Source organism: Arachis ipaensis, chromosome B6 (assembly GCF_059453495.1).
Source record: "Arachis ipaensis isolate K30076 ecotype BB chromosome B6, ASM5945349v1, whole genome shotgun sequence".
NCBI lineage: Eukaryota > Viridiplantae > Streptophyta > Magnoliopsida > Fabales > Fabaceae > Arachis > Arachis ipaensis.
The window spans coordinates 70,547,988-70,558,537 of record NC_142441.1 but is presented as its reverse complement, the minus strand read 5'-3'; the positions used below and the strand labels follow the sequence as shown (position 1 = coordinate 70,558,537).

The window sequence follows — 10,550 nt, the reverse complement described above, 5'->3', positions numbered from 1 at the left end:
CAAACCTCAGCGTGAGATAACGGAATAGTAATAAAAGGTCTTTCAAATTGAAATGCTTACCGAACCGAAGAAGGAACGACTGAACCGAAACAGCGACGGCCTCCGAACCGGTTCGGCAGCAGTCCGATAGCCACCTAAAGCGGCAGCGGTGACCTGAACAACATGCAGCGACAATGAGGTTCCCGGAAACTCAACGGAAAGGAGAATCAACTTAAAACCCTTACCGACATAATTTTCCGGCGACGGCAGTGGCATTTTCCGGCGGCCAAGCATGGCGGCGCGACTGATTTCTCCCCCGAGAATGGCTGTGACAGAACCAGCGTCTCCTTCTTCCGTTCACAATCCCAACGGCAGCCACAGTGGTGGTTCTGGGCAGCTCTGGCAGCAGTGGGCTCCGGCAACTTGCATAATCCCGAGGCAGAAGTAGACAGCAACTCCAGTGGTCTTCTCCGGTGACGACACCAGCCACCACAGGGACGGCGGCGGTGAAACCCCAACAGCGCCGGTGCTACACAGCAGGGACGAGGATGGAGCTTCTTCTCGGTCAGTGGTTCGCAGCTCACGGTAACGCACAAAACACCTCCTTTAGTGGTGACTGCTCCACTCTCCTCTGCGGCGGCGCTGAAGATCCAAGACGGCGATGTGATCTCAACCCCACGGACAGGACGGTGGTGATGGCAGTTCTACTCACTCACCTCCATTGCGTCTCACTCTCGACATCTCTCCTTCATTCCTCTTCGACCGGTACCAAGGCGGACTACACGTAACGGCGGCGACAAGCGTGCAGGGAGCGGCGACTCCAGCAGTCACGACGGCAGCGAAACAACAGCTCTTCGCACTCTTTATCCCTCTGTTTCCCGTGTTTTTCTCCCCTTCTCTTTCTATTTCTTTCTTTCTTTCAATCAGCTTGCAGCTGCTGCTGCTGCATTAAGTATCCTGGGGTGTACCGGGTCAGGGGAACCGGGTAGGGTTTTTAGGGTTAGGGTTATATGTGTTAAGTTTTAGGATTAGGGCAAAATTTGGTTCAAGGGTAATTTTGTAATTTCAAATAAAAGTAGGGGTAATATAGTAATTGAAACCCAAATTAAATCCAACACTAATTGTATATAGAAAAATACTATTTGCTCATCAATTTCATAAATTATTTTCAATAAAATGTCCCCACCAAATAATTAGAAGTAATATACTTATTTTCTTCATTTTTCCAAAATAGTAATATCAATATTCTAAAATATTAATTATTTAGTCCAAAATCATATAAAAATCTTTTTTATTTCACAACTACCAACTATATGATTTAAATATAGAAAATAATCCAATAATTGTAAAATTGGATAATAACCATAACTTATCTCAAATTCAATAAATCAAAACTTGCCTTAATTACCTTTAATAAAATAATTTCTGAAATTAAGGCTATAAATAATTATATGATTTGAGACTTGATCATAAAAAGACTTTTCAAAGGTTCTGGGTCTTACATTCTACCCACCTTATAAAAATTTTTGCCCTCGAAAATTGATACAAAACGAAAGAAATTCCATAACAGTTCACCCTTGAACACATCTAAAGAAGAAGCAAAAATATCTCAAAATATAATCATATATACGATTTTCAAATACTTTGACTGTCATACGCATAAGGATGTAAAGGTAGAAGTGTGAGTGCAAAGCAAACATTACAAGGTAGGCTCAATACAAAAAGGTGACATGGGTCAAACATGTGATAGTAAGGCAAGGCATTGAAGGTTATAAAATAGGATAAGGTTCCAACGACGTGCTCAACATCTGCACACTAATCTCATCTCAACCTCAAAGCTTCAACTTTCCATCTCCATCAAGCACTTTACAATCCCCATAACCGATCATATGCATAACGACCACAAGCCCGTTCGCAAGGAACAAAATACCCACAACTCATACGTTGCACACCTACCGCTTCAACTTCCGTATACCTGTAACACCCTAACTACCAAAGTTCACGCTTCCGGCTGCGCGACTCTGATAGTTCGGACATTACGACGACTTTTATACTATTTAACACTAAAATATGAGCCTGCTTAAAACTTTAAACCGCAACACCACTCCCAAAAATACTTTCGTTCAATAACGTACATCCATAGATACCATACAACTTACAAAACTCATAAAGAGTACATCCATATATATACATATACATAGATAATATTACAAGCAATAACCAATACAATTCCTATCCCTCTTACAGAATATATCAAGATAAAGGCGAGGGTTCAATAAACCATAACTAAAACAATACAGAGCATCTCAACAACAACTAAATGAACTCTTCGTGACTTCTGCGCCCATATCCTGAAAGGGAAAAATGTAGGGGGGGGTGAGAACATCATCCTCGAAAGGGTTCTCAGTAGAGGGTTTTTGGGAATTACTGTAATAGGATACGTGAAGATAACCGCACCAGTGATTAATAACCGTCTTATGCCTCTTTTCAAAAATAACGGTTTACAATAAAAGTAAAGTCGGAAATCTTTTCTGAAAGAAGAACCGTTCAATTTTCAAAAACTCAAAAGCCTTTCAAAACGGTTTATCTATGCGGAACCAAAATAACCTTTCATATTTTATTCCAAACCAGAAACACAAAACCGAAATCAACCATCAGTTCATCTCATTCCAACCACGGCCCTAGGCCCAAACAATCCAACAACAACCAATCACCACAGTCCAATAGAGTCCCAGTAGCAAACACAAATAGGAAGATGCAAGCACAAACAAACAGTTATTGCAAGTAGAACAGTTAGCAATTAATCACACAGGCAAACCAAGTATAATATGCACACCCAAACAATGTCACATAAATGCATATGATGCATGCCTGTCCCTAGTGGCTGATGATATCATCTGTCGGTTATATAGCCAACCCGACACGTCCTGGTAGCTAACCATGGACAGAAACACCCATCGCGGAGCAAGTAAGTTTGAGCTACAACCCCATTGCTACTACCCGCTCAACCCAGAGCCAGTGGAATAACCACTACTGCGGCTACTACCCAGGCAGGTGTTTAAAAGCTCAACCTAGAGCGAGTGGAATCACCACTACTACCGCTACTACCCAGGCGTCACAGTCTCTAACCTGGAGCAAGTGGGACGAACCATAACCCTTGCTACTACCCAGGTATCTCAAGCATATATTCATTCAGTCCCAGCCATTGATCAACATCCATCTCAGCCATCCGGCTTAAATTCATAATTCATAGTCAGCCATACGGCCCATAACTCATTCGGCAATCAGCCATAAATCAATATCATACACAGCCATTCCGGCTCACGGTTCAATCCAGAACCAGCCAATATTCATAATCATACACAGCCATTCCGGCCCATAACAAAACAGCACTTCCACCATCCAACATCATCAAATTCATAAAACCGGCATTTAAGCCATAAATCACTTTTTCTCAAATCGCTTCACTTTGAAATCAAGTTTTAACTCTTTTCAGCCTTGGCTTTAGAAATCTCATTTCTCAAATCATCTCAGGCTCATAAGCCAAATTTACTCAAAGTGAGTTCCCTTTTTAAAACAAAGCCACTCTCGGCATTCTCTTTCCAAAACTTCCAAAACCATGGCAAGTTAAGGATTTATTTCAAAGTATTCAAAATCACCCATACAACAATGAGATTTTATAACAAAAGTTTCTCGATAGAGTCCCAAGTCTTTAGGGAAGGTCAACCTATATCAATTCCTTAAAATTCATTGAAACTCTTAAAATCATGGATTCTCGGTTCGAGTAAATAAAACTGAATTTATTATGAAACCGACTATACAAAATCACAAGTTCCAGCCCGGTCCAAAAATTAACTCATTTGAAAAGGAACCGGTTCATTTGAATCAAACCACTTTCATGTTTCTTTTTGGAACCCATTCTTCTAACTCTTCCAAAATGCCTCAAACTTAATTACTCAATCAAAAGTCTAGATTCCTTTGAAATCACTAAAAGCTCCTTTTTATATTGAAATCAATATTAGAGCATCATTCTTTCCTTCAGTGATTCAAACGGTAAAAATAGTTCATTTCTAAATAAGTCAAACTCAAGGCATAGAGTTCACTAAATAAATTAAGCTTGAAAATATAAATATTCTCTTAATAAATCAAATAATACAACTTCTCAAATCCAATCTTTTTTTAATAACTTTTTAACAAGACTAGGATTTTGTAGAAATTTCGGCAGCACTTCCCCTAAAACTTGGACTTTTGCCACACGGTTCGGGTCCCAACTAAACCGTTTCTCATTCCTTTTCAACAGCTCAAAACCAGAAATCAATTCAAAGCAAGTTAAATCCAACAGTCACCTCAGTGGCATATCTCAAGAAAACCATTTCAAAGTCAACTCAATATCAACCGATTTAACTCATTTCCAAAGCTTTAAAGAAACGGTTCAGTAACAAATCATTTGTCCAAGATCAAGTCAATTAAAGTAAACCAGACTGAATTCAAAAGTGCATTCGACTTTTCACATCATCAAATAATTGACTCAAATCAAATCAATCCTCAACGGATTAAACTCAGATTTCAAATCTTTAAAGAATCACTTCAAAACATTACATTTCACAAAGCCGCACAACAGTTCAGCAAAACAAACATCCATAATCATTCGACTCAATCAAATAATACATAAGGCATATGCAATCACTAAATACACCATATCTCACATCAGTATCTATATGTAATAATTCCAATAATAAACTATAGTTTTCAGAAAGCGCCCATACCTCAAAACGCAAATTCCATAACTCAAACGCGTCACAGAGTCCTTTCCGCCTCAACCCGAACTGACGGCAACCAAAACCTCAGCTCCCAGTCACGTTCGCAATAACCATAGCAACACTAATCGCAACATACAATAATCAAGACTCGACCCCACGTTATAAAAACTCATATTCATTAACCGAACACAACAGAATACTAACACGAGGCTTTCCGAAACATAAATGCTTACTGAACTAGCGAAACAAAGCAGCTGCGATTTCGAACAGGCCCGACAACAGCTCCGGCGGCGGCCAGAAGCTCCGGTGGATCAACTATAAAAACCACGTAGCATTAAAACCTTCTCAAAATCCAAAAAGGCAGAAACCTCAATTAAAACCCTTACCGACATACTTTTTCCGGCGACGGCAGCAGGGTCTCAAGTGGCAGAAGCTCAACCCGGAGCTCCGACGGTGATCCCAGAAGTCACAGAGCCGTCCCCGGCGGTCAGAATCACAGCGGTGGTTTTGGCGGCGGTAACTCGCGATAAAATCCAAATGACACAGGCTCCAGTAGCGGTTCCCGGCGAGAGCAGCGGCGGTCCTTGGGTGGTGACGCACGCGACGGAATGCACGGCCTCCCTCTCCTCATAGCTTTTTCCCGCTTCATGTGAACTTTTCCCCTCTCGGGATCCAGCTGCTGCAACGTTCCTCTCTCCCAACTCAGCGATGACAGTGGCGCAGTGATGCGACGGCTGGACGGCGATCTGAGGCAGGGAGGCTCAGCCGCACGAACAGAACCTTCTCTCCCCCGATCTCCCTCTCTCCCAGTCGCGCAGTCTCTCTCCCCTGTGTTCTCTCTTCCACGACGGCAAGGGCGGCGAGGCGCGGCGGGTTAGACAGTGGCGCGGTGGATCCAGGCCCTCACCCCTTTGCTCACTCGCGAACCCTCTCTCCCCGTGCTTCAACTTCGACGGCGGCGCCAGGTGAACTAGCGGCGACGGTGATAGCACGGACGGCCGAGGTAGTGCGACAAAGCTAGCTCCATGGTGCTGCAGCTCAGGGACGGTGACTCGCAATGATGACAAGCGACAGCCTTCCCAGTGCCACCGACGCAGATTCCTTTCTCTTCCTCTCTTTTTGCTCTTGTGTCCTTCTTTCATGGAAGGGAAAGGGAAAAGCCGTGTATGTTTGGTTGCTGGGGCATTGGGGAGCAACGGGTAACCGGGTAGGGTTTTAGGGCTAGGGTTTTTGAGTAAAATTAGGGTTAGGGGTAATTTGGTAATTTCACATAAAATTGGAAATAATATAATAATTGAAACCCAATTTTAAATCCAATACTAATTGTTTATAGAAAATATTATTTGCTCATCAATTTCGCAAATTACTTTCAATAAAATGTCCAAATAAAATAATTAGGAATAATATAATTAAATCTTTTATTTTCCAATGAAGCAGTATTAATATTTAAAATATTAATTATTTAATTCAAATTATATAAAAATCCTTATTATTTCACAACTACCAGCTTTATAATTTGAATATAAAAAATAATCCAATAATTGTGAAATTGGATAATAATCTCAATTTATTTCAAATTCAATAAATCAAAACTTGCCTTAATTATCTTTAATAAAATAATTTTTGAAATTAAGGCTATAAATAACTATATGATCTTAGACTTGATCACAATAAAACTTTTCAAAGGTTCTGGGTCTTACATTCTACCCACCTTATAAAAATTTTCGTCCTCGAAAATTGTTACAAAACGAAAGAAATTTCATAACAGTTCACCCTTAAACACATTTAAGGAAGATGCAAAAATATCTCAACATATAAACATATATATACGGTTTTCAAATACTTGGGTTGTCGTATGCATAAGGATACAAAAGTAAGAGTGTGATTGCAAGGCAAACGTTACAAGATAGGCTCAATGCAAAAGATGACATGGTTCAAACATGTGGGAGTAAAGCAAGGCATCGAAGGCTATAAAACATGATGGGGTTAAAACGACGTGCTTAACATCCGCACACTAATCTCATATCAACCTCAAAGTTTCAACTTTCCAACTCCATCAAGCACTTTACAATCCCCATATTCAATCACAAGCCTGACAACCGCAAAACCCATTCGCAAGGAACAAAACACCCAAAACTCATAACGTTGCACACCTACCGCTTCAACTTCCGTATACATATATCATGTCTTAAAGAACTAACGCATCACGTTACTACGTCTACAAGTCGCACGTGATATCAAAACAATTCTCGAGTCTACTCAGAAGGATACAAGATTTAGAAAGGAGAGCCAAATATCAAGGATAGTACTCATAGATTTGAGAGAATGTATCCAATTTTTACATAAACAAAGACGCTCAAGCAATGAGGTTTGCTAGAAATAAATCAATTGACAACTTCAAAGATAACCCTTGGATCAAAGAAGTTCAATAGGATCAATAAGAAGAAAACCAGCGCATCAGTTTGAAACAAACTCAAGCTGAGTCGAGGAAGCATGAGGTTTACAGAAGAGAATATTTCAAACCCAAGACAAATCTCACAGAACTCAAGAGCATGATTAAAAATACTTTCGAATACATTGTTCATGAAAGAGTCGAAAACTTGCGGAAAAACCACTTGGAAGCAGCTGGAACCCGATCCCAAAATGGTAGAAATATTCAAAAAGGTTGAGGTAACTGTTCCCCTTTTTGATGTTATTCAACAGGTACCTAAATATGCAAAGTTTCTAAAAGATTTATGTATACATAAAGACAAAATTAATGAATTAGAAACTATTCCTTTAGGTAGTTCCATATCTGCTTTAATGGGAGGATTACCTGAAAAGTGTAGTGACCTAGGTCCTTGTATAGTTAGTTGTACTATTGGTGGAGTAGTAATTTATGATTGCATGTGTGATTTAGGAGCATGTGTTAGTATAATGCCTTTGTCTATATATGATATTTTGAGGCTCCCTCCCTTAAAAAGGTCGGCAGCTTGTTTTGTGTTAGCAGATAAAAGCATTATTACAGTGGCTAGAGTTGCTGAAGATGTTTTAGTGAACATTAAAGGGCTTACATTTTCCATTGATTTTTATATCTTGGAGATGCCCCATAATGACTCAGATAAGCCATCATCAATCCTACTTGGAAGACCATTCCTGAAGACATTAAAATTCAAATTGGATGCTTTTTTAGGAACATACTCTTTTGAAATAGATGGCCGAATAGTGATCTTCAATCCGAATGGAGTCATAAACAACCCTCCAGAAGATCATTCTATCTTCCAGTGTGATGTCATAGATGAAACTGTAGCTGAAGTTCACAAGGAAGAATTAGAGGAGAGGCACACTGGACAAGGTCCAAGTGTGGGGACCCTCTTGACTGACAATGAAGACACTTCGGCATTTTCACAAGCTTCAGACAATCTAGAGCCTGCCATGATCAGAAGTTGGAATTAAAACCTCTTCCTCCGCATCTCAAATATGCTTATCTTGAAGATGAGCAGAGGTTTCCAGTTATCATTGCAAGGGAACTCACTTCACAACAAGAAGAGCAGTTGCTTGATGTACTGAGGAGGCATAAGAAGGCAATTGGGTAGAGTTTGGCAGACATAGTAGGCATCAACCCTCAAGTATGTGAGCACATAATATTTTTATAAGAGGGAGCAAGATCTGTCTGTCAACCCCAAAGAAGATTGAATCCCACTATCTTGGAAGTTGTCAAAAAGGAAGTGACCAGACTATTGGAAGCAGGTATCATCTATCCCATTTCAGATGGTGAATGGGTTAGCCAAGTGCAAGTGGTGCCCAAGAAGTCTGGAGTCACTACAGTGAAGAATGAGCATGGAGAGCTCATAGCAACTAGAGTTCAGAACGCTTGGAGAGTCTGCATTGATTACAGGCGTCTCAACCAAGCCACCCGTAAGGATCACTACCCACTTCCATTCATTGATAAAATGCTGGATCGCCTGTCAGGTAAATCACATTATTGCTTTTTAGATGGTTACACAGGTTATTTCCAGATTCATATAGCTTCTGAAGATCAGGAAAAGACCACTTTCACATGTCTTTTTGGGACTTATGCTTACAAGAGAATGCCCTTTGGCTTGTGCAATGCACCAGCTACTTTCCAACGGTGCATGATGAGTCTTTTCTCTGATCTTATTGAGGACTGTATGGAGGTCTTTATGGATGATTTTAGCGTTTATGGTGATTCTTTTAGCCTTTGCTTAGATGGATTATCTAGAGTATTAGATAGATGTGTTAATACAAACCTTGTATTGAATTTTGAAAAATGTCATTTTATGGTAAAACAAGGGATTGTATTAGGACATGTGGTATCTAATAATGGCATTTCTGTAGACCCATCAAAGGTGAATGTTATTTCTAGTTTACCTTACCCCTCCTCTGTAAGGGAAGTCCGTTCGTTCCTTGGCCATGCAGGTTTTTACAAGAGATTTATTAAGGACTTTAGTAAGGTAGCACTTCCCTTATCCAGATTACTGCAGAAGGATATTGAGTTTGAGTTCAGTGAGGATTGCAAACAAGCGTTTGATAAGCTGAAGGCTGCCCTGACTCAAGCCCCAATTGTAAGAGGACCAGACTGGAGCCAGCCATTTGAAATCATGTGCGATGCTTCCAACCATGCAGTAGGAGCAGCGCTGGCTCAGCGTGAAGGAAAGGATCATTTTGTTATTGCTTATGCGTCTAAAACTTTAGACGCTGCTGGTGCACGAAATTGTAATCATCAACAATGGCACCAAAGGACTTGGAGCTCTCAAATGTGAATCACACTTTGTCACAATTCCGCACAACTAACCAGCAAGTGCACTAGGTCGTCCAAGTAATAAACCTTACGTGAGTAAGGGTTGATCCCACGGAGATTGTCGGCTTGAAGCAAGCTATAGTCATCTTGTAAATCTCAGTCAGGCAGATTCAAATGGTGATGGAGGGTTGATAATTAAAAGATGAATAAAACATAAAATAAAGATAGAGATACTTATGTAATTCATTGGTGGATTTCAGATAAGCGTATGAAGATGCTTTGTTCCCCTTGAACCTCTGCTTTCCTATTGCCTTCTTCCAATAATTCATACTCCTTTCCATGGCAAGCTTTATGTTGGGCATCACCGTTGTCAATGGCTACATCCCGTCCTCTCAGTGAAAATGGTCTTGATGCTCTGTCACAACATCGGCTAATCAGCTGTCGGTTCTCGATCATGTCGGAATAGGATCCATTGATCCTTTTGCATCTGTCACACGCCCCACAATCGCGAGTTTGAAGCTCGTCACAGTCATCCCTTCCCAGATCCTACTCAGAATACCACAGACAAGGTTTAGACGTTCCGGATCTCAGGAATAGCCGCCAATAATTCTAGCCTATACCACGAAGGTTCCAATCTTAGATTAGAAACCCAAGAGATACGCATTCAAGCCATTGCTAGTAGAACAGAGGTGGTTGTCAGGCACATGTTCATAGGTGAGAATGATGATGAGTGTCACGGATCATCACATTCATCAAGTTGAAGAACAAATGAATATCTTGGAGAAGAAATAGACTTGAGTTGAATAGAAAAACAATAGTACTTGTATTAATTCATGAAGAACAGCAGAGCTCCACACCTTAATCTATGGTGTGTAGAAACTCCACCGTTGAAAATACATAAGAACAAATAGTGTATGCATGGCCGAATGGCCAGCCTCAAAGGTCTAAGGACTAAACGTCCCAAGATGTAAAATACAATAGCAAAAGGTCCTATTTATAGAAAACTAGTAGCCTAGGGTTACAGAAATCAGTAATTAATGCAGAAATCTTCTTCCGGGCCCACTTGGTGT

At 40.5% G+C, this 10,550-nt stretch overlaps 1 pseudogene; it reads right to left on the bottom strand.

Moving 5' to 3' along the window:
• Positions 1–206: 206 nt before the first annotated feature.
• On the bottom strand, positions 207–701 carry LOC148561279 (uncharacterized; annotated as a pseudogene).
• Positions 702–10,550: the final 9,849 nt, after the last annotated feature.